General features: G+C 37.4%; 1 non-coding gene across 1 annotated transcript; it reads right to left on the reverse strand.

The window, feature by feature from the left end:
- Window positions 1–10582: 10582 nt before the first annotated feature.
- Window positions 10583–10687, reverse strand: LOC125497194 (small nucleolar RNA R71). Its single transcript, XR_007273828.2, has one exon. It is a non-coding gene; the product is annotated as a small nucleolar RNA R71 (small nucleolar RNA).
- Window positions 10688–22996: the final 12309 nt, after the last annotated feature.

Consider the following 22996-nt stretch of genomic DNA (forward strand, 5'->3'; position numbering starts at 1 on the left):
CGATTCCATCCCTTTCCCTGTTTTAGTTTCCACCACCCCCTCCCCTGTTTTACTTTTTGGTGTTGGTCAGGTGGTTCTGCCAACCCCTTCCCCAGTTTTCGAGTCGTTTTTGGTATGCGTTTTGGTCAGGCTTCCCCGCTGTTTGGTTATGTTGAGAGTCCCTGGTTCTCCCCGTTGGTCATCCCCCTCACCGTCGTTGTCCATGGATCCCGTCCCTGGTTTAGTGTCTCTAGTTAGTGTGGTAGATATTCTGGGCTTTCCCTCCCCTGGTTTAGTTTCGGGCCTCCCTTTCCCCTCCCCCTTGTTAGTGTCGGGCTTCCCTTTCCCCTACCCCCTTGTTAGTGTCGGGCTTCCCCTCCCCCTCCCCCTTGTTAATATGGTTATTGTCGGTTAATCTGGTCCTTCCTTGAAAAGTGTGTTTATTCTCCGAATAATAGGAGTGCGTTGGTTTTATCGAATTGTTAACGATGTTATCAATAGTTGGTTATGGCCATCGACAAGTAGTTCCCATTCAGGGTTATCACAGTAGTATTTGTTGGTTTTTGGGACTATGTGCTAAGGGACAAGGTGCATAAGCATGGATGAGGCGATGATGAATTTTCATGGTTAGGACGTTTGTTTTCCGATTTCGTAAATCAGAGGTGTGTACGAGAGCTTGACTTGTTCGGCTCTCTTTTTAACTTGGCATTGATATCAATTGTCTTTGCCATGAAAACTTCAAATCTACAGGCGGCACCCCAATTGCAACTGGGGGTTTTTAGCACGCCCACTCATCGGCGTTTCTCCTACTTCACAGAGAAACCTGAGATACTCTTGATCGAGAGTAACAAGTCACAATAGAATGTGACTCATAGGATCATGAGCTCCGACTCCCAAGAGATAGCCGATCGTCGGGATTACTCATGCGGCGAGAGTCGACACTCGTTGATGGTTGTTCGTTGTCCGGATCGTGATTGTCATTCGCTTATTCTCTCCTTTTCATTAGCCATTTAGGATTGTATCCATCACAGGCTCTGACCCCGATGGCCTCCTTCTTAATAACGTTTGTATTGCTTTTATTTCCTTTTATTCGAGGTGGTATGTACGAACTCCTAAAGCTCCTTTATGTTTGTTTGTTTGTATTAGGTTGGATTGCATTAGCATTAGGCTGTAATTCCTCTTTTAATTAATGTACGATTTCTCGATGTCAAAGAAAAAAGAAGCACTTACTTAATTAATTTTAGAATCGTTAGTTAGCCTATACTATATTTTGATAGTAATGGTGGGGGAAATGTAACAACTTGTTTGCATGGTAGAAAGGATTTGGAAGGAAAAGAACAGAAGTGAAAGGAACTTTGTTACTTTTTAATGTTTGGTTAATTAAAAAAATTTAAGTGAAAGGAAATGGAAAGAATTGGAAGGAAAGACTCTTTAATAAAATTTCAATTTTCTTTCCTCTCAAAAATGAGGGAATTTGGGAGGAAATAGAAAATTTATACCAAACACGGGAAGTTAAGGTTTTTTTTTTTTTTCCGTTCTCTTCCATTCTTTTCCTTTCTCTTCCCTTCCCTTCTCTTCTCTTCCTTTCCTTTTCTAAAAATGAACTAAACATACTATAAGGGAAGGGAGGAGAGAAAAGAGGAGGAAAAGAAAGAAAGAAAACAACGAGCTTGTATTTTCCTTCTAAATCTATCTACAGTTGGAAGGATTTGGTCTAGTAGAGAGGAGGGGACATGAATCCTTCCTATTCCCCTCCGTTTCCTTCCCTTATCTTATGTCGTATCCAAAAAAGAGAAGATTCTCTCCCTTTCCATTCTCTTCCTTTCCTGCAAATTCCCCTATCCAAACATACTCCTATATATACATTACAAGTTATATTTAATCATTTGTAATTAATATAGGAAGTGTTTTTTCTAGTCTTATACTCTAATATCCATTTAATTTGCTTATTTTCCCCGAACTAAAATAATCAAGATTAAAGTAATTTTTTTTGAGGAGAAAAATATTAAGTGCTTGTTTGGTTGCAATGGAAATGAAATTCCATAGGAAATTACAATTTGTGGGAAATTAATTACGTTATGAAACTAAAAATTTTAAGGTTAGAAGTACCTCTAATTTTCGTTGCCCTCATTTTCCCCCTTTCATGTCAACCAAACAACTAACCAAATCTAAAAATCATGGGAATTTCTATTGCCTACATAATGTCATGTATACCAGACCAAACAACCACTAAAACTTATTTATATCTTGTTATAATGAACTAAAAGGATTAAAATACACGTCAAGAACAAAGATTTATACATCACACAAGATAAAATCGAAGGTTTTGGAAACTAAAAATTATAAGGTTAGAAGTACCTCTTTTCCTCAAGGTGGATCCTTAATTTACTGATAATGGTGTGCTCATCAGATGTATCTAATTCTAAACAAGGCTCCGCGTGAACTTGCTTAAATATGCTATTTAGCAAATCCCTCCATCTGTATGATTGAGAGACTGTCACCCAGGCATACACAGAGAAGCCTTCTTTGACCTTCTTATCTTCATACACTTTCCGAACAAGCGTTGTTTTGCCTAATCCTCCCATACCAACCACGGCTATGACAACACGAGGGCCTTGTATCTTCGTACGATCTTGATCATTTTGCTGCTCCAAATTCAACCAGCTAAAGATTTGCGTCTTCTTACGAGTAAAATCGAAAAGCTCAGACTCATCCTTGAAGAGGGAGGAAACTCGAGGGTCTTGCCAATTCTGCTCATTTTCAGTAGAGTCATCTGGTGTGGTAATGAGTTCATACCTTTCTCTTCTGTTGTTTATCTCAACAATATCAGCTAGAATCTTTTTCATCTCAGAGCTTAACTCATGTTTGGGTTTCAGCTGTGTGATACAAGCAAATGCGGTCTTCACCCGCTTACTGATTTTGTTTATCATCAGTAAGAACTGATTTTTCAGACTTTTATTATAGTCAGATTGCAACAAATGTTGTTGTTGTTGCTGCTGTTGCTGCTTGAGCAGGAAGTATTGATCAATGACATCCTCAATGTGGTAAGCGCTTTCTCTTAGTTGCGTCAGCCACACACGGATGCCATTATCTACTTCAGCTTTCTTTTCAGCATCCTTGAGAACTTCTTTGATGCTATCTAATTCATATTGCAACTTTCTAACATCATCTGAGAGGCTACCTAGCAATTCTGCCTCTGCAGTTATGAGTGTTGAAAGTTTCTCCAAAGCAAAGCTCAGCATAGTGTCTGCCATTTCGTAGTTTCGAGTTTTTTTGGGGGGTTAAGGTTCTAATTTATAGCAAATGAGGGTTTGATGGACTGATGTGATTTCAACCATGCATGCATATACTATATATAAGAATAGGGCACCACTGGGTTAAACAGCTTGTCTGAAAATTTACTACCTTAAAAAGTATGGAACATTCTTTGTTCACCAAATCACTCAAACAATTGCGCTAATTATTTGCTTATTCTTTTCCGGATTAAAGTATAGGGTTTAGGAACCACATTCTTAATTCTTTGCTTATTATAGTTCAAAGTATGCATTTCACGAATCACATGCTCAATTCTTTGCTTATGTTTGTCAAAGTATGGCATTTCACGAATTTCATGTGCTCAATTCTTTTCTTATTCTTGTCCAAAGTGTGGTGTTTAGAGAAGGCATGCCCAATTCTTTGCTTATTTTAGTTGGAGGAAATATATTCTAAAACCAAAGGAAATCTACTTGAAGATAAAAGATATTAATATAATACTTTATGATAAGAATACTAAATACAACTTAGTCAAGTAGTTAAGACGTTAGTATATGTACGTGAGGTCTCGGGATCAAACCCTATACTTCGCAATTTCTAAATTTTTTATTGTACATAGATTACGTGAACTAATTAACACTCCCTAGGGAGAATGTCATGTAGCACAATTTCTTGTTTATGCACGCCTTTTAATATATTTATATAGATATTTGCACGTTTTAGATTTTGCTCATTTGAAAAAAAAGACAAGTGTGCAAAAAAATAAATGTGCTTGGAAACACATAGTTATAATCAAGTGCATTGTCTTTTTTAATTGAACCTAATTGGAACTTATTGCACCTTAATTGATCAAATTTGTGATATAGTAATAACACAGTTACTACAAATTAGAGTTTGCATCCATGCATGCATATTACTTATATCTCTATTATATAAGGGAAGGGGGAGCAATGGTGTCCTCTTTTGAAATGCCTATTTTGCCCCCCTTCTTTTTCTAAATTACAAAAGGATTGTCAAAATCAAAATCGGCACTCAAAGAAAACTACCGAAAATTAATTTACAACACTCACTCACAAATCACTTAAAAGAAGAAACTTTACAAATTACTCATACAATTCAGAAAATCACGTTATAAAAAATCACGCAAATCACTCAAATAATAAGGAAACTTCATTAAAACTTAAAATTAACATACAAACTAAAACTAATAACCTAGAACATCAATACATACAAAAACATTTACAAAAATTTACTTACAAATCACTATTCTCAAGAACCATTCACAATTAATGGTGGGCCATGATAAAAATAAAGGTGTATTTATAGTGAAATAAGAATTTAGAAATTAGACAAGGAAAAAAATTATTTAATTTTTTATAGTGTTTCCTGTATATAAAATTTTTTTTACATATATTTGGACCTATCTTTTTCTATTATACAATAGCGATTAATTATCAGGGTAAAAAGGTTTATGTAAAATATCATTGAAAAATTAAAGTACATATCTCTATTATATAAGAGAAGGGGGGAGCTATGATGTCCCCAAATGAAGAGACTATGTTACCCCCTTCCCATTTTAAATTACAAATTCACTTACAAATCAAATGGGGCTTCAAACAAAAATACCAAAAATATAATTATAACAATCACTCACAAACTACTACCTATGCATCAAAGTGTCCACTTTCTTTACAATTTATGAAGTACTGTACTTAATTCAAAAATCAATTAAAAAATTATCATATTAGAAATCATAATGAATTTAATAAAATTTCTATTTTGTTCATAGAATTTAACTTTGAAATGTAAATAAAACAAAAAAAAAAATGGTGAGAGACTTAAGTGATAGAAACTAAACCAATCAAATTTTGCAACTAAAAACAATTATATACTTCGTTTGTCTAATATTCAAATTTTGACTCTTATGCCGAAGAAAATCGAGTTTCTGTTTTGAAAAAAAAATTCAAGCACGCATCGCGTGCAAAAAATTCTAGTAACTATATACCAGGGCACCACAAGGGTAATGGGTTAAACAGCTTGTGAGAAAATTTCCTATGGACAAAGTATGGAATATTCTTTGTTTACCAACTTAAACAATTGCGGTGATTAGGAATTTAGGATGTCAAAATTCCTCTCTTCTAATAGTAATTATATTCCAGTCCGAATTAAAGTATAGGGTTTAAGAAACACATTCTTAATTCTTTGCTTATTCTAGTCCAAAAGTGGCATTTCACGAATCACGAGTCACGAGTCACGAGTCACGAGTCACGAGTCACATGCTCAAGTCTTTGCTTATGTTTGTCCAAAGTATGGCATTTCACGAATTCCATGTTCAATTTTTTTCTTATTCTAGTCGGAAGAAAGATATTCTAAAATCAAAAGGAAATCTACTTGAAGATAAAATATATTTTCCTCAAACTTATTACCATAATTAATTTTCAAATTTAGCCTCTTTCTCCATCGTTTCCTTGGGCATGGTTCCCCTATGTGAAAAAAAGTGCTTGAAAGCACATAGTTCTAATTAAGTGTGTTATCTTTTTTGATCATAAACTCAAAACGAAAGGGTTATTTATTAACCTAAATTATCTCTTTAGAGTAGCATAGAGGGTGGTTTAACAAAGCTTAAGCAAAAACATTTTTTCGAGTGAATAAATTTTGTATATATCATAGTGTACTCTCAAGACCCTAAAGTTCTCTGTTGCGATACTAAATGTTTGATATTAATAGTGTGTTCTTTTTTTTTTTTTTTTTTTTTTTTTTTTGGACATCAAGAAAACGTACAAAAGTTAAACAAGAGAGCAAAACTAGTAAAGGAATTACAGAGGGCAATTGCAAGTTGTCCCTGTCTGGCCCGAATAGCCAGATCATGTGCCAGCTGGACCTGCGAGCGATTGACCTTCATGATCCGACACCATTGAAAGTTGTGGCCAATTAACGAATGTCACTGAGTGTCCATGTAATAGCTATCGGCTGTGTCCGTGGATTACGTAAGCTTTGGACAACAACCTCAGAATCAGTATGAACTGCAACTCGTTGATAGCCCTTGCCATGTGCCAAATTAAGGCCTCCAAACAAGCCATAGCTTCCGTAAGCAGTGCAGAATCAGCATGGATGCAAATGCCTTGCCCTTCCTGAGTCTGATTATGAACAGTCTGAGCCACCAGGCTATACCTGCTAAAGGAGAGTTATTAGTCCAAGAACCATCTACTTGGATATGTAGTTGAGGAACTCCGGAAAAAGAAGACCAAAATGCGCCATGAGGAATCCCGGTGGCCCTGGACCTTCTGCCAGAGTCTTAGAACATGTGAAAGGTCTGGCAAGAAAGGTTATAGTTGGTGCGAACTTGTTGCAGCATGGTGTGTAGGATATCCATCAGGGATGATATTATTGAAAACAAAATTATTCCGACATTGCCAGATAGTCCATAATGTGGCAATAAATTTAGGTAAACGTTCCCCAGAGTAGCCATCCAGACTGTAAAAGTATAATATCCATGTAATAAGCCAATCCTGGAAGGAACCATACGGAACTGAGTTGGAAATGATACCCGCTGGCTTGTCTGCCAAGCCAAAGTAGCCAAAGGACAAATCTGAAGAGATGTTGGCAAGTTTCAGGTTCCAAAGCACAGCTTGGACAATCACCCGAAATGGATATACCGCGAGCCTCAAGATTAGCAGTCGTAGCTAAACTGTTGTGCCACAGCTTCCATAAGAAAATTTTCCATTTAGGCATGATGCGCAAACCCCATAGAATGCGAAAAACTTTCGAAACCAGAGGGGGTGTCATGCTACAGATGTCAGTTTGTCGAGATAAAAGATAGTAACCAGATTTTGTTGTATATCTGCCAGAGGTTGTAAGAGGCCAAAAAGGAATATCGGAATTTTACCTGAAAAAGTCGAAACTTATCTAGACTGAACTTATATAAATTTATTGACTCACATCAGACCTAATTGAGCATAATGGCACTAGTAAATAGTAATTACTCCCTCTGTTTTTTATCTTTTTCAGTTGGAATCTTGACGCGCGCTATTCAAACTTAGAGATAATTTTCTCAAATTTTTTCAATTTAAAGAAAAAATATAGTCATGTGGTCTTGTTTGATTCGTCTCAATTAGTACTTTATTAATATTCAATTATACGTGTAATAATTTTACTAATATATAATAAAAGATATTTAAGTTCAAAGATGTGCATTGAAAAACGCACACATAAAAGTGAGAAGGATACAAAATAAAAAAAAAGAGGAGGTATGTGTGATGGAATGTTAGTAGTCTCATTCCAAAAATAATATGATCAATCCTTAGTAATACCAATCCTAGTGCTTGATTTTTTTCATTATTATTAATAATAATCATATCATAACTAATTTTAAATAACTTATTTGTAGTAATTATGCTATTACCATATCACAATTTTGATCAATTAACGTCCAATAAGTTTCAATATGATTCAATAAGTTCAATTCATGTTCAATTAGGTTTGGTGAGAGCCAATAAATTCATATAAATTTATATAAGTTCAGTCTAGATAAGTTTCGAGATTTTCAGGTAAAGAGAACACACGGTTAATATCAAACATTTAGTATTTGCAACAAAGAAACTTTATGGTCTTGAGATGTATGTTATGTCATTATTTTCTAAAAATTATATATATATTTTAAAAATAGAGTATATATAAATAATAAATACACATCATTAGTTTTGGATAGTGAAAAGTTGGATTTTGATCTTGATTAAACAACCTAATAATATTATACAATGAAAATTAAGTATAATTTTTTCTATATAACTCGAAATAGTCACTTCCTCCATTTTTTTTCTATTGCAACAATGAAACTTTTATACTATTCACCAACCATCCTTTCACTATCTATTGTGATTTTTACGTAATGAAAACTTAGTCATGTGGGGTTATTAGATGAGTCTCGAAAAATATACTCTCAAAATATCAAATTTTTATAATGTTTACTAAAAAGTAATCAAAGATATTGGACAAAGTTGTGCACTAGCAAGTTCGGAAACTTAATTGTTGTAATAGACTAAGAACGAAGGAAGTATTCCCTCTGTTTTTTTATCCTTCTCACTTTCCTATGCGCGTCTCTTTAGGCACATCTTTGAACTTAAATATTTTTTATTATATATTAGTAAAAATTATAGCGATTGAATATTAATAAAGTACTAATTGAGACGAATCAAACAAGAATCCATATGACTATATGTTTTCTTATTAATTGAAAAAAATTGAGAAGATTTTCTCTAAGTATGAATGGTGTCAAAATTCCTAGTGAGAAAGATAAAAAAAACCAGACAGAGTATAACTTTTACACTATTGGACAAAGTTTACAACATATAAAGTTATTAATTTATAAATGAAAGATAACATATGACTAATATTTATTTATAACTTGTGTATTGGATCATATAACAATAAAGAAGTAATAAAAAGTATATGAATCTATACAATTATTTTAAAAAAATGTGTGCTTGTTAAAGTCTATGTGCTACGTAATTAAAACCCTCCCTCTTACACTAGAATTTTACCATGTGTCAAATTAAACAATTGTGACATGTCATGATAATGTAATGAATCGAACCCCTAACGTCGTATTATGAATTACTCTACATTTACCATATGAAGTGAGAGAATTTCAAATTCTTGTGTCCACAAAATCCTTTATATGTTTTGTAAAGTATTTCGTAAAGTGGCGGTCATCCCCTTCCGCTAGCCATGAAGTTAAAGTATTCTCTTAGGGTGTTTTACTGCATGTAATCCACATACTATAAAAAAAATTAATAAATGTATTGTATAAGATTTGATCTTATGAATTCAAACCTTTATACCAAACCCTTAATCATTAAACAAAGTAATATTTGCTATAATCATTCGAAAGTGAAATATTAATAAATGAAAAATATAAGTATTCGGGTATAGCCCAGGCCTAACAACTAGTTTAATAAAATAAGAAGTACTACATGAATTAGGGTTTTAAATGTTTTGTTGATGAGATTGTGATGTTCTAAAGAAGGTTATGCAATTATCTTGGTGTTTTGAAACCTTAGGATAGATATTGATCACAATTATACTTTGGTATTTTGAATTCAAATATTCTTGAATCGAATTTTGAACTCTTTTATCATCTCCAAGAATCAACTTAATTTTTATGCTAAGATATTGGGTAGAAATTAAGGGGATCCTTTATTAAGGGTTTTTCGAATTTATTGAATCTCTTAATCAATTGACTAAAGACCATTCGAGAGAGGATTTAGTTAATTGATTAAGTGATTATTCTTGAGGACCATTCGAGAGAGGACTTGAGTATTTTAGAGGAAAACTAAACCTTGCATAATCATCTCCGTACGTCACAATCGCATTAGCATTCATTGTCCATTCTTATTCATACTAGTAACCTTAACTATAGTGTCTTCCTCTTTGATAAATTAACCCGTTTTATTTGCTAGTTCTAGTTTTTAGCTAGTCATAGTTGTTACAAATCTTTTCAAACCCCAAATACCCTTCAATTAGGAATTTAGACTTGATAGACTTTGATTAATCTCATTTTCCCTGTGGATCGACCCTTGACTTACCCTTACTATTTTCTTAGTAATTGCTTGTTAGGATTAATAAATATTGTTTGGAAAGTGATTTTGGTGTCTTAACGACACACTAAAAACATCTTATCAAAATGGCGCCGTTGCCGGGGAAATTGTGCTATTAATTGAAGTTTATTTTAGTTTAGTTTGCTTAGTTGATTTTTCTTTTAGTTTCTTTATGATTGTGGTTGTTATTATTTAGTAATCCTCTACTTAGCTTTATTGTGTTACATGAGAAGAAGAGCTCACGGTTCACCCACTTAGCCCTTAGATCCTGAAATTGACCGTACATTGCGAAAGCTTCCGAAAATTTGGAAAATCTGTCTTTGGGTTCCGAGCCATCTTCACCAGTCTCAAGTACAACAAGTGAAGTTGAAGCAGAAATGGGTGAAGCAAATCCACAACTCTTTAGAGATTTCGAAAATCCGGGTTCCTATATTCTTCAATGTGGTATTCCACTTCCCACCACCACTACAAATTTCAGCATTCACCCTCAGTATACTCGGATGGTGAAAGCAGAGCAATTTTGTGGGGGGTCGGATGAAGATCCTCTTGACCATCTCGACAGGTTTCTTGAGATCTGTGCTATGATAACAACAAATGACGTCTCCCCTGACTATATCAAGATGCATTTGTTCCTTTCTTCTCTTGTCGGAAAGGCAAAGTCATGGCTCAAGAGCTTGCCTGCTAATTCCCTCACTACATGGGAAGAAGTCACGATGGCCTTTTTGAAGAAATACTTCCCAGAGTGGAAGACTGTAGACATAAGGAGGAAGATCTCCTCATTTAATTAAGAAAACGATGAGACACTTGCAGAAGCTTGGGAGCGGTTTAAAGATGACCCGTTCGTGTCCCCACCATGAGTTAACAAAAACCTCCTATCGGTTTATCATGATGGCTTGATCCATTCACATGCCAACTTGATGCTGGAGCGGGAGGTCAACTTTTAAGATCCACAAGAACAACTTGAGTCCACTATAGAGGAAGTAATCAAGAACTCTTCATGGGGTGGAAGACGAAGAGGTGCTCAACCCGAGCGGGAAGTTTGAATTAGACCCCATGGATCAAATTTAAGCCAAGATGGACCAACTTGACAACAAGCTCTCAAAGATCAATCTTCGCCCTCTATCCTTCACAGGTAAATTCTTTTCTTGTGATATTTGTGGTGGTACTAACCATGATATTTCTTATAGTGGAGGTACCCATTTGGAGCATGTGGCGGCGATAAATTCTAGAGGAGATGGGTATCAAGGAAACCAAGGGTATAGAAGCAATCAAAAAGGAGGTTGGAGACAACCTCAACAAAACTACACCCAAGGCTTGAACCAACCTCAACAAGGATGAAATCATCCTCAACAAGGGTACAACCAAGCTCAGAACCAAGGGTATGCGCAAGGATATAACCAAAACTATATCCAAGGTGATTCTCCTCACAAGGGTCCAACACTACCAAGCTCCACATCAAAGGCCATACCCAAAACCTCCTCTAATCTTCCATTCCCAAACAAAATCCCGAACCCATACCATCCCGATCCAACCTCCTCCAAATTCTCCAACAACTCAATCCATGAACCAAATTCTCAAAACCATGACAAAGGTTTCAAGAGCTACAAGCCAACAAAATGCTTGAAACCCAAATCGCCCAAGTAGCTGAGAAGAATCCCTCAACCCCACAAATCAACTTCCAGGCCAACCCATCCTAACCCCAACCCTCAAGCCAAAGCCATCATTTGAGGTCGGAAACAAGTTTGAGGGTCTTAAGATGCCTAATGGGGAGTTAGAGAAGGAGAAGTTGAGTTGTTGAGAAGGAGGATGAAGCTGAGGAAACTGAGAAAGAAGAAGTTGTGGAAAAGATAGAGTCACAGTTCAAGTTGGTGAAAAAACCATTGCCATCACCTCCACAACCAAGACCTATGTGCCTCCGGTTCCCTATCCTCATGGTTGGTAGAGAGAAAGTTGAGAGACAAGTTCACTAAATTCTAATGTGATGAAGAGCCTGCAAATCAATATCCTTCTTGAGGCTATGTCTCAAATGCCAGTTATGCTAAGTTCTTGAAGAGATTCTCTCATAAACGAAAACTTGAAGATGAGCTTATCACCTCCTACCAAGTGAGTGCTCTTGTGCAACGAACATGCCCAAGAAGCAAAGAGACCCGGAGTTTCACCTTGCCGGTGAAGATAGGTGATTTAGACCTAAGGTGCACTGGCCGACTAGGAGCGAGTGTCAATTTGATGCCTCTATCTATTGCTAAGCACTTAAATTTCCTCTTCATCCTACGCAAAACGATTCAATTGGCGGACCGCACTGTGAGAGTCCCTATGGTGAATTGGAGGATATACCGATCAAGTTGGGCAGTGTTTGTGCATGGATTTGTGGTAATGGATATGGAAAGAAGATCCGAGACCCTCTTATTCTTGGAAGAGAAGCTCTAAAGACATTGGGTGTCATGATAAACTGCGAAAATAATATAATCACGGTTAAGGTAGCTAATGAGCGGGTTGTGTTTGAGTTCTATAAGACATTAAAGAGATCTATGAAGGAGAGAATTTTTCGGGTAAGTCTAGTGGAGGATGAGATAGAGGTTGTCGCGAGTGTGGTTCACACTGTGGATGAGTTGTATGCTACTCTTACCGAAACCCCTAGCTTGGACATGGAAGAGGTGAACGAATTCTCCATGCTCCTTGACATTACCATTGAGGAGACAGAAAATGAAACGTTTGAGGTTCTAGCTACATCATCCAATGACAAAGAAGAGTGTTCTAAGCCTCCTCCAAAGGTAGAATTCAAACCCCTTCCCTCCTCTCTTAAATATGTTTTTCTTGATGATGTATGTACTTATCCTGTTATTGTCAATTCGAGTCTTGATGACATCTCTATATCAAAATTGATTGAAATACTACTAAAATATAAAGATGTCATCGGGTATTCGATTGATGACCTTAAGGCGATAAGCCCTTCTCTTGCTATGCATCGTATCCATCTCATCGATAGTAATGCCTCCTCCATTGAGCATCAGAGAAGGCTCAATCCTAACCTCAAAGAGGTTCCAAAAAAAAGGAGGCATGACTATAGTTGAGAATGAGAAAGGAAAAACAATCTTCACTAGAACTGTCACTGGGTGTAGAGTGTGTATTGATTACAGGAAGTTGAACAAATCCACCCGCAAGGACCATTTCCCCCTTCCCCTCATTGACCAAATATTGGAGAGGCTTGCTCGTCATTCACACTTTTGCTTTCTCGATCGTTATTCCGGATTCTTTCAAATCCCCATTCATCTGGATGACCAAAAGAAAACAACCTTTACTTGTCCGTATGGACATTCGCATATCGAAGGATGCCCTGTGGCCGGTTTGTGTAATGCCCCATTCACTTTTCAAAGGTGTATGACAACAATCTTCTCTGACATGCTAGAGGATTCCAGTGAGGTGTTCATGGACGATTTTAGCGTGTGTGGTTTGTCTTTTGACACATGTTTGGTTAATCTTGAATGTGTGTTGAAGAGGTGTCAAGAGACGAACCTCGTCCTGAATTGGGAGAAGTGTCACTTTATGGTCGAGGAAGGCATTGTCCTTGGTCATAAAGTGTCAAAGAAAGGCATTGAAGTGGATCCGGCAAAGGTTTCGGTTATTGAGAAGCTTCCGCGACCGAACTCGGTGACGAGAGTTCATGCTTTCCTTGGACATGCGGGTTTTCACCGGCATTTCATCAAGGATTTTTCCAAATAGCCAAACCATTGACGAATCTACTCCAAAAAGATGTAGATTTTGAATTTGATGAATCTTGTATTAAGGCTTGTGAAACTCTTAAAAAAAAACCCTTATTTCTGCCCCCATTGTGCAAGCTCCGGATTGGAGCTTGCCTTTTCAACTAATGGGCGATGCTAGTGACTTTGCATTGGATGTTTTTCTTGGGCAACGAAAGGAAGGAAGGCTTCACGTGATAGCCTATGCAAGTAGGACTTTGGATGATGCTCAACAGAATTATGCAACTACGGAGAAGGAAATGTTGGTCGTAGTCTTTGCATTTGACAAATTCCGATCTTACTTGACCTGTAATAAGGTTGTGGTGTATACGGACCATTATGCGATTCATTATTTGATGAGTAAGAAAGATGCCAAGCCTTGGCTCATTAGGTGGGTGTTGCTTCTTCAAGAGTTCGATTTTGAGATGAAAGAGAAGAAGGGGACGGAGAATGTGGTACCTGACCATCTTTCTCGCCACCCTCTTAATGAGAAGCTCTTGGATCTGGACGAGATCCCTTTTGAAGAAGATTTTAGAGAAGAAGTGTTATTCGCCATTTTGAACAATGAGATTCCATGGTTCGTGGAGTATGCAAATTATTTGGCTTGTGGGATTGAGCCTCATGGTTTTAATTTCCAACAAAGAAAACGGTTTTTCAAAGAAGTTTCGAGGTTATACTAGGATGACCCGCTCTTGTTTAACAAGTGTGCCGATGGAGTGTTTTGGAGGTGTGTGCCCAATCATGAGATGACCTCGGTTTTGATCCATTGTCATACTTTGACATGTGGAGGGCACAATGGAGCAAGCAAAACTGTTGCTAAGGTGCTCCAATGTGGTATGTTTTGGTCATCATTGCAAAAGGATGCTTGGAAATTTGTTTTGGGTTGCGATAGATGTCAAAGGAGGTGGCATCACAAAGAGACATGAGATGCCTCAACAAAACATTCTCGAGGTTGAGCCATTTGATGTTTGGGGAGTCGACTTCATGGGTCCATTCGTTCCTTTTTTTGGCAATGTGTACATTCTTGTTGTGGTAGACTACGTGACAAAATGGGTTGAAGCCATTGCCTCCCCCACCAATGACCACAAGGTTGTGACCAAGCTCCTGAAAAAGATCATATTCCCTCGATTTGGAGTGCCCCGTGTGTTGATAAGTGATGGAGGTTCACACTTCGCCAAGAAACAACTAGAAGCACTCTTGAAGAAGTACGGGGTAAATCACAAAGTCGGTCTTCCTTATCACACCCAAGGCCAAGTTGAAGTCTCAAATCGAGAAGTAAAGAACTTCCTTGAGAGAGTGGTCAATAAGACAAGAAAGGATTGGTCTTTGAAGCTTGATGATGCTCTTTGGGCTCTTCGCACGGCTTTCAAAACACCTACAGGCACCACTTCGTATCGTCTTGTGTGTGGCAAAGCGTGCCATTTGCCGGTTGAACTAAAGCACAAGGCTTGGTGGCAATTAAAGAACTCAACATGGATCTTCATTTGGCGGGAGACGCTCGAAAAAAAAAGGTTAGTTAAGCTTGAGGAACTTCTATTTAACGCTTATGAGAGTTCGAGACTATACAAATAGCAAACAAAGAAATGGCATGATCACCGGATTCAACAACGAGAATTTCGGGTTGGGGACAAAGTCTTGTTGTTCAACTTAAGACTAAAACTCTTCCCTAGAAAGTTAAAATCCAAGTGGTCGGGTCCCTTCTCAGTGTTGAAGACTACTCCCTATGGGGCTTATGAGATTTTGGGTGAGAACGGTCCCTTTTGGGTGAACGGTCAGAGATTGAAACTTTATCATGATAATCACGCCGTTCGTTCCATTAGTTGTTTGATTCTTCGCTCACTCGAGCGACTCTCGTGAAGGACGTATCCTTTTTAGTCCAGCTAATGACTTAAAACAAGCGCTACACGGGAGGCAACCCGTTTCTTTTCTTCCCTTTCTTTTATTTTATTTTATTTTTCTTTTGATTGTTAGTTAGACTTTTGATTTATCAGCTAGCCATGAGAGCTACATTGGGACATATGGTTTTTTGTGAAAAGTGGAGTGATAATAATGAGTCATTTGGAAAAAGAAAGATTGAGAAAACAGACGACTATGGTGCGCGCGCATCGTTCTAAAATTTTTCGAAAATTTAGAACGGTGCATCCGCACCACTTAGAGGTGCGTCCGCACCTGATAAAAAAAAATTTCGAACAATAAACAGAAGAGGTAGGTGCGCCCGCACCTTTTAAAAAAATATTTCGAAAAAAACAATGAGGTAGGTGCGCCCGCACCCTGCTGTAATTTTGTTATAAAAAAAGATCTTGGTGCGCCCGCACCTCGTCCTGCAGAAATTTTAAGAAAACAAATAGAAGACCTTGGTCCGCCCACACCTCGTCAAGGTGCGCCCGTACTAAACTCTTTCAGAATTTTTCACGAATTTGGTGCGCCCGCACCTCGTGGAGTTGCGCACTCACCAAACCTGGCTGGGCAAAAACACGCCTTTCCTCAGTTTTTTTCGGCCTTCATGATAACACGTTTATATACTCATTTTTATGTGATATATTTGTGTGTTTCCATCATATTTTTCCCATATATTTAATCTCTTAGAGCTATTATTCTTTACTTTTCGCTATTGCTCTCCTCGGGTGTATTTGTTTTGTTTTTGTAGGATTATGGCGTTTATTGGAGTTGATTGGAATTTGCACGAAAGCTTGGATGATTGCGGAGCATTCAGATGGATTGATAGCTTTATCCTGCGATGATTTTGAAGATATATTGCGATATGGCTTTGGTAACCATTAATTACCATGCCTAAGGAGCTACAAAATGGACTTTTGATAGCAAGAGAACAAAAAAAACAGCATAAACCGCCACCCTTTGGCGGTCCTTTCAAGCTTACCGCAAGGCCATGGCGGTCTCCAATTTCAATATTACGTAATCTTAGTTTTAGAGTGTTTTAGGAGTCCAAATCCTAGTCAAACTCCTTGTATTTGGATAGGTTTTGGATAGAATTTGGAAAGGGAGATATTTATAGAGAGAAATCACGTGAGATTGGTTTTTACTTCTTCTTCTTGGCGGCTTCACGTTTTCAACGTTTTCTCCATTGTTCTCCTCAAGTTTTTGTTTTCGACATTCAAGTTTGCAATTTCATCAATTAATTCAAGTATTATTTTCTCTTCTCTATTCTATTTATTATTATTATTAATCATGCTTTCTTTTAATATTTATTTTGTTTATTCAATATCATGTGTGAGTAGTTTTCTATTCTAGGGTTAGGTTGAACCTAATATGAATTGAGCTTGTTTAATTCCCAATTCCCAAACTTTGATTAATTTATGATTCATTTATTTTAGGGTTGGTTTTAATTATCAATTTATGACTAGAAATAGTATATTTGAATGTGATTATTTTTGCAACGAAAGTTGAATCTTAATCGAATCTAGAACCCTAATTTAAGATAAGGAAATCATCACGAAAGTAGTTGATGGAATTTATTAGGATGTTAGGATGCTATGTCTAAAGTCCTTAATTTGCATGACTCCATGAAAATAGGCATGATTGCATTGTTAGGGAAGCTATTGATTGATCGAAAGAAATCCTTAGTATTATTAGGGCGCGTCTATCCTATGAGTTATTTATTAGTTAATTAAGGGAAAAGGGATTGTTTGTGGCATTAATTCGTATTAGTGGGGATACTTAAACCTAGATTCTTTAGTCTTTGATTCACTCTTGATAATTTCATTTGCTTTAGTTACTTAGATTAGTTCATCATCATTTTATTGATTACTTGCTTAGTATTAATTAGAGTCAATTTAACTACTTTGAATCAGTTAGTCTCTTGGGATTCGATCCTTACTTGCCCGACTACATTAGTTAGGAGGAATAGTTAGGTTATTTTTGTTAGGTACGCGACACGCCTTTCACTTCACTCCTCACTTTTCTCAAATTTTCGAAACTCCTCCCTCACTCACTCACTTTCTCTCTCTTCACACTCTCTAGATTCAGCCACCACCCACCTTTTCCGGCGACTTCCGACCGCCTTTTTCACCAGAATCTTCATCACCTTCATCTCTACAACACTCAAAAGCACACAATTTGAGGATTTGGCAAGGTTTGGATTTCTAGGGTTTCAAATTTGAGGATTTTCATCTAATTCTTGTTTTTCATCTATAATCTTGTTATTTGGATTTCTAGTGTGTTTTCTTTTTGATTGCATGCTTGTTTTTCCTTTAATGTCTGATTATTCATGAAGTTTACTCAATTTTGTGCTTGATATTATGATGAACAAATGAGATTTCATGTTCTTTGTGCTAATTTCATACTATTCTGAGCTTTTGTGAAATACATTAAATGATTTGATAAGTGTTGTTGAGAATTTTGCACAAATTATGGTTGGTTTGGTTAATTTGTGTGGTAAGGCACCTTGTGAGTGTTAAAAAGGTTGGAGTAGCTCTAGTTCTTGCTTGTTAGCAACTTGGTTGCTATTAATTGTGGGATTGTTAGCTGGTAGATTTTAGGATTAGTTTTTCTTTCTTTCTTTTTTCCTTTGATTTTCTTTTTTGTGTGTTCCCTTTTGAAAAACAAAACCCTTTTTTACCACCATGGGAAGAAATAGTGGCGAGGGATCATCCTCTCGGTCTAAGAGATATAAGACCGGGTCCTCCTCACAAAGACCCTCGTCTAGCTCTAATTCCCCACCCCTTTATCTTGTGAAGTTTCCCAATGCGGCTCACAAACAAATCTTTACACGACTTTCTGAGCGCACACTTCGTCCCACGAAGTTTTATGACTACATTACATGCGTTCACCTGAACATCAACTCGATGATACAGGATATGGTAGATAATCTAGAATTGTCAAACTTCCTCATTGTCCATGAGCCCACTTATGATCAGCTTACTCTTTAATTCTTGAGTATGTTGAACATAAGCCGGGAGGCGAACACGGGTGTTCTATCTATCCAATGTTGTCTCTTCAATCAAGTTAGAACACTCTCGTTCGATGAATTTTGTGAAGCCTTTGGGGGGGGGGGGATTCCAGTGCCCCTTGTGATGCCCCTTTAGGCACCATTTGGGAGGGGTAAAGCGAACAAGAATGGTGGGCTAAGATCACCAATTGGACCACTCCGTTTCGGACGAACTCGTCGAAAGCATCGGAGATTATCCACATCGCTCTCCGTTACTTCCATAGGATGTTGGTTTATACCATCTTTCCTAAACAGGAAGTCAGGCAGTTGAGAAAGGGACAACTTTTGGTTGGTCACTGACGGGGCCCACCTTGGAGCCTGAATGAATTTTGTAGCTCTCTTCCTTAATCGACTGCAAGAGATTCGGGAGGGTACTACGATATCTAGGGAAATCGTTTGTGGTGGAATGATCACCCGGGTAGCGTCTTACCTCGGGTTGGACGAGGACCTGGCTCGCTTAGAAGTTAGCGTGCCTTCTGTTGGTCAGTCCAACCAATTGGATGGTGCAAGCCTGCAGCAGATGAAATTTCTGCGCCATTACATGAAGCCAAACTGCATTTGGCTTGTGGGGGGAGACCTTATTGTTATATGAACAACGAGTTCATCTCGAACCCCCCTAACTGTGAAAACCGTTGGCGGGTTTCCCCTTCCCATATCACCCCTCAGGATGTCCTTGATAGGAATTTCATTCAGTCCACCCCTGTGGAGGGCATTCCATGAGCTCCGAGAGGTCCGAGGCCCAACCACCGCATTCCTGAGAGTGAGGTGGTCAAACCTTCCTCCTCTCAGTCTTTCAATATGGGCTCCGTCTTGGCGGCCATCACCCAAATGTAGGCCTCTCAGGAGGCCAATCACCACGCGGTTACTGCTACTCTCGCCGGTATCCGCACCGACCTTGACCATGTGTCTTGGGTGGCTTGGCGCACTCACCTCGCCAGTGTCCACTCCGGACACAAGCACCCTTTCCCTAACCATCACCACTACCCTCCTACATTCGACCCTCGTGAAGGGCCATTCGAGGAGCCTCCTTCGCCACTACCCGTCTTACTTCTCCGACGGGTACTTCGGTGGGTATTTTCCTCCTAACCTCCCTTCCAACGGGGATAATGGTGGGAACTATTAGGAGCTTTTCATGACCCCGCCTCCCTCTCCCTCCTTTTGCAACTCCGAGTGCGGAGTTTTGCTTAAACTTGGGGGCCTTGCATGTACGTTTATATCCTTGGGAGTTTGGGGTCATCGGTGGTTAGTGATTTAGGGTTCTATTGGTTCTCGGTGTACTACCGTGATTGATTCTGTCTGTTGGTTTTGACTTCTCCCATCCTTGTTTTCTTCTCTTTCATCTGTACAACGTGTGCTTTATAGTTTGTTTTGGTAATTTTGTTTTGCTTTGCATATATATATATATATATATATATATATATATAATCATTTTCCTCTTTTATTCTTTTTCTTTTCTTTTTCTTTTTATTTTTCTACATTTAGGATAGCTTGGTTGCTTGCATGATTTATGGTTAAAAGTGTTCATAACTTGATTGGAAGACCTTCCCTACATTAGACTTGATCATTACGGAAGCCCTGTTGTGATTTTAAGCGTCTCTTAAGAACGATAACTTTTGGTAGAGTCTCTTTGAATTTAGGTGAGTTGGATGAATGGATTGTCTTGCCCCTTGTGCGACGAATCCCGAAGAAGGGCCCAGAATCTCGTAAGACTCATTCACAACCCTCACCATTGATCGCCTAACTTGTGACTTGCATTTTAGCTCCCTAAGATTGCCTAAGACCAAGCCTTCAGAAGAATGATTTAGGGCATTTCTTTTTGCTAGAAATAGGAGCTCCAAAGCCAAAAGCTTTAATTTCGGCGTAATAAGTCTGCTTCTCAACCCATCTGAGCCTTTCTATCCTATTTTTGCTTAACCCTCATAATAAGTCATGGCCAAACTTCCCTCAAAGTGGAATGCATGTCTAGTTTGTGTTAAGTTGATTTGTTTTGATATTGAGTCTTGGTTGAAAGTGAATTAATATGCGAGTATGATTGTAAAAGCTAATAAAAATTGTGAAAGAAAAGGCAAAAGAAGTAAAAGAAAGAAAGAAAGCTCTTAGTGTTTCATTTGAATTTCTATTGAAATAAAAGAAAGAAAGAGCAATTTGTTGAGAAAAATGAAAAACATTCAAAAAGTGAAAGAGTTAAAAAGGTGAAAGAGTCAAAGTGAAAATCAAAGCTATATGTGTGATCTTGAATTGAGATTGGTGAAGGACTAGCTTGGGAGAGTATTTTCCCCTAGTTTGTACTCCACTTACCCTTTTTGCATCACATTCCTAAATTATAATACACACCCCTAACCTAGCCCCGTTACAACCTTAACAAAGTCCCTTTTGACTTCTAAATTGGACTTGGTCGATTTAGTAGTGGCGGACAAGATTTTGTGCAAGTCATCATGAGGGTCATCAAAATGTGGTAGAGGCGAGATATTATGGTTGAGAATCCCTAGGGAGGAGTCAATCTCGAGACTTGGAAGTGGAGAAGAGTGACAAATCACTCTTGGAAAGTTTTTTTTCAAATAGACTCGGTTGATCGGTGGATTGAGTCCTTATAGTCACTCTTGTACTTCCTAATCATCTTCCCTCTTGTGTTTGGTTGGTCTCCCAAGGCCCATGCCTACAACGGGCCCAGTCGTAAATAAAAATTTCACTATGGCAATAATTTTTTAATTAAAGGCACGTGAACTAACTAGGGAAGAATTTAAAGAGAAAGTGCTGTGAAATTAAACACTCAAACCCATGTTCCAAACGCTTCATCTTCCTCACCCTTCAGTTTTTTTCTTTCTTCTTCCAAGACCCACATATAAGCCTCTTCATAATATTCTCTAACCATCATTAAAATCATGAAAATTTTCCACAATTCCCAAAATATAGCTCTTAACTTCCTCGTAATTATAGCAACGATAATTTTTTTCAACAATTTAAATAGGGGAAAATTGCGTTGCTATAAGTACTTGACACGATAAACCCGCTCACATCCGTGAAAGGCGTGTCGCGTACCTAACAAAAATAACCTACCTATTCCTCCTAACTAATGTAGTCGGGTAAGTAAGGGTCGAATCCCAAGAGACTAACTGACTCAAAGTAGCTAAATTGACTCTAATTAATACTGAGCAAGTAATCAATAAAAGTGGTGATGAACTAATCTAAATAACTAAAGCAAATGAAATTATCAAGAGTGAATCAAAAACTAAAGACATCTAGGTTTAAGTATCCCCACTAACACGAATTAATGCCACAAATAATCCCTTTTCCCTTAATTAACTAATAGATAACTCATAGGATGGATGCGTCCTAATAAGTACTAAGGATTTCTTTCGATCAATCAATAGCTTCCCTAACAATGCAATCATGCCTATTTTCATGGAGTCATGCAAATAAAGGACTTTAGACATAACATCCTAACATCCTAATAAATTACATCAACTACTTTTGTGATGATTTCCTTTATCTTAAATTAGGGTTCTAGATTCGATTAAGATTCAACTTTCGTTGCAAAAATAATCACATTCAATATATACTATTTCTAGCCATATATTGCTATTTAAAACCAACCCTAAAATAAATGAATCATAAATTAATCAAAGTTTGGGAATTGGGAATTAAACATGCATCAATTCATGTTAGGGTTCAACCTAACCCTAGAATAAGAAACTACTCACACATGATGATTGAATAAACAAAAATAAAGATTAAAAGAAAGCATGATTAATAATAATAGAATGGAGAAGAGAAAATAATACTTGAATTAATTGATGAAATTGCAAACTTGAATGTTGAAAACAAGGACTTGAGGAAAGTATGGAGAATGGCGTGATAAAAAGCGTGGAGAAGCCAAGAGAAAACTAAACTCACCTTATTTCTCTCTCAAATCCCCTAACAATTTCTATCCAAAACCTATTTATATCTATCCGAATACAAGGAGTTTGACTAAGATTTACACTCTTAAAACACTCTAAAACTAAGATTAGTAATATTGAAATTGGAGACCGCCATTGCCTTGCGGTAAGCTTGAAAGGACCGCCAAAGGGTGGCGGTTTATGCTTTTTTTTTCTCTTGCTATCAAAAGTCTATTTTGTAGCTTCTTAGGCACGGTAATTAATGGTTACCAACGCCATATCGCAATATATCTTCAAAATCATCGCAGGATAAAGCTATCAATCCATCTGAATGCTCCACAATTATCCAAGCTTTCGTGCAAATTACAATCAACTCCAATAAACGCCATAATCCTCCAAAAACAAAACAAATACACCCGAGGAGAGCAATAGCGAAAAGTAAAGAATAATAGCAAAACAAATATAATGGAAACACACAAATATATCACATAAAAATGAGTATATAAATGTGTTATCAAATTCCCCCACACTTAACCTTTGCTCGTCCTCGAGGAAAGAAACTAAAAAAAAGAAAAACTATTCTAAGGAAGCAGTAAAACCTATACTCAC

Source organism: Beta vulgaris, chromosome 4 (genome assembly GCF_026745355.1).
Source record: "Beta vulgaris subsp. vulgaris cultivar EL10 chromosome 4, EL10.2, whole genome shotgun sequence".
NCBI classification, from domain to species: Eukaryota; Viridiplantae; Streptophyta; class Magnoliopsida; order Caryophyllales; family Amaranthaceae; genus Beta; species Beta vulgaris.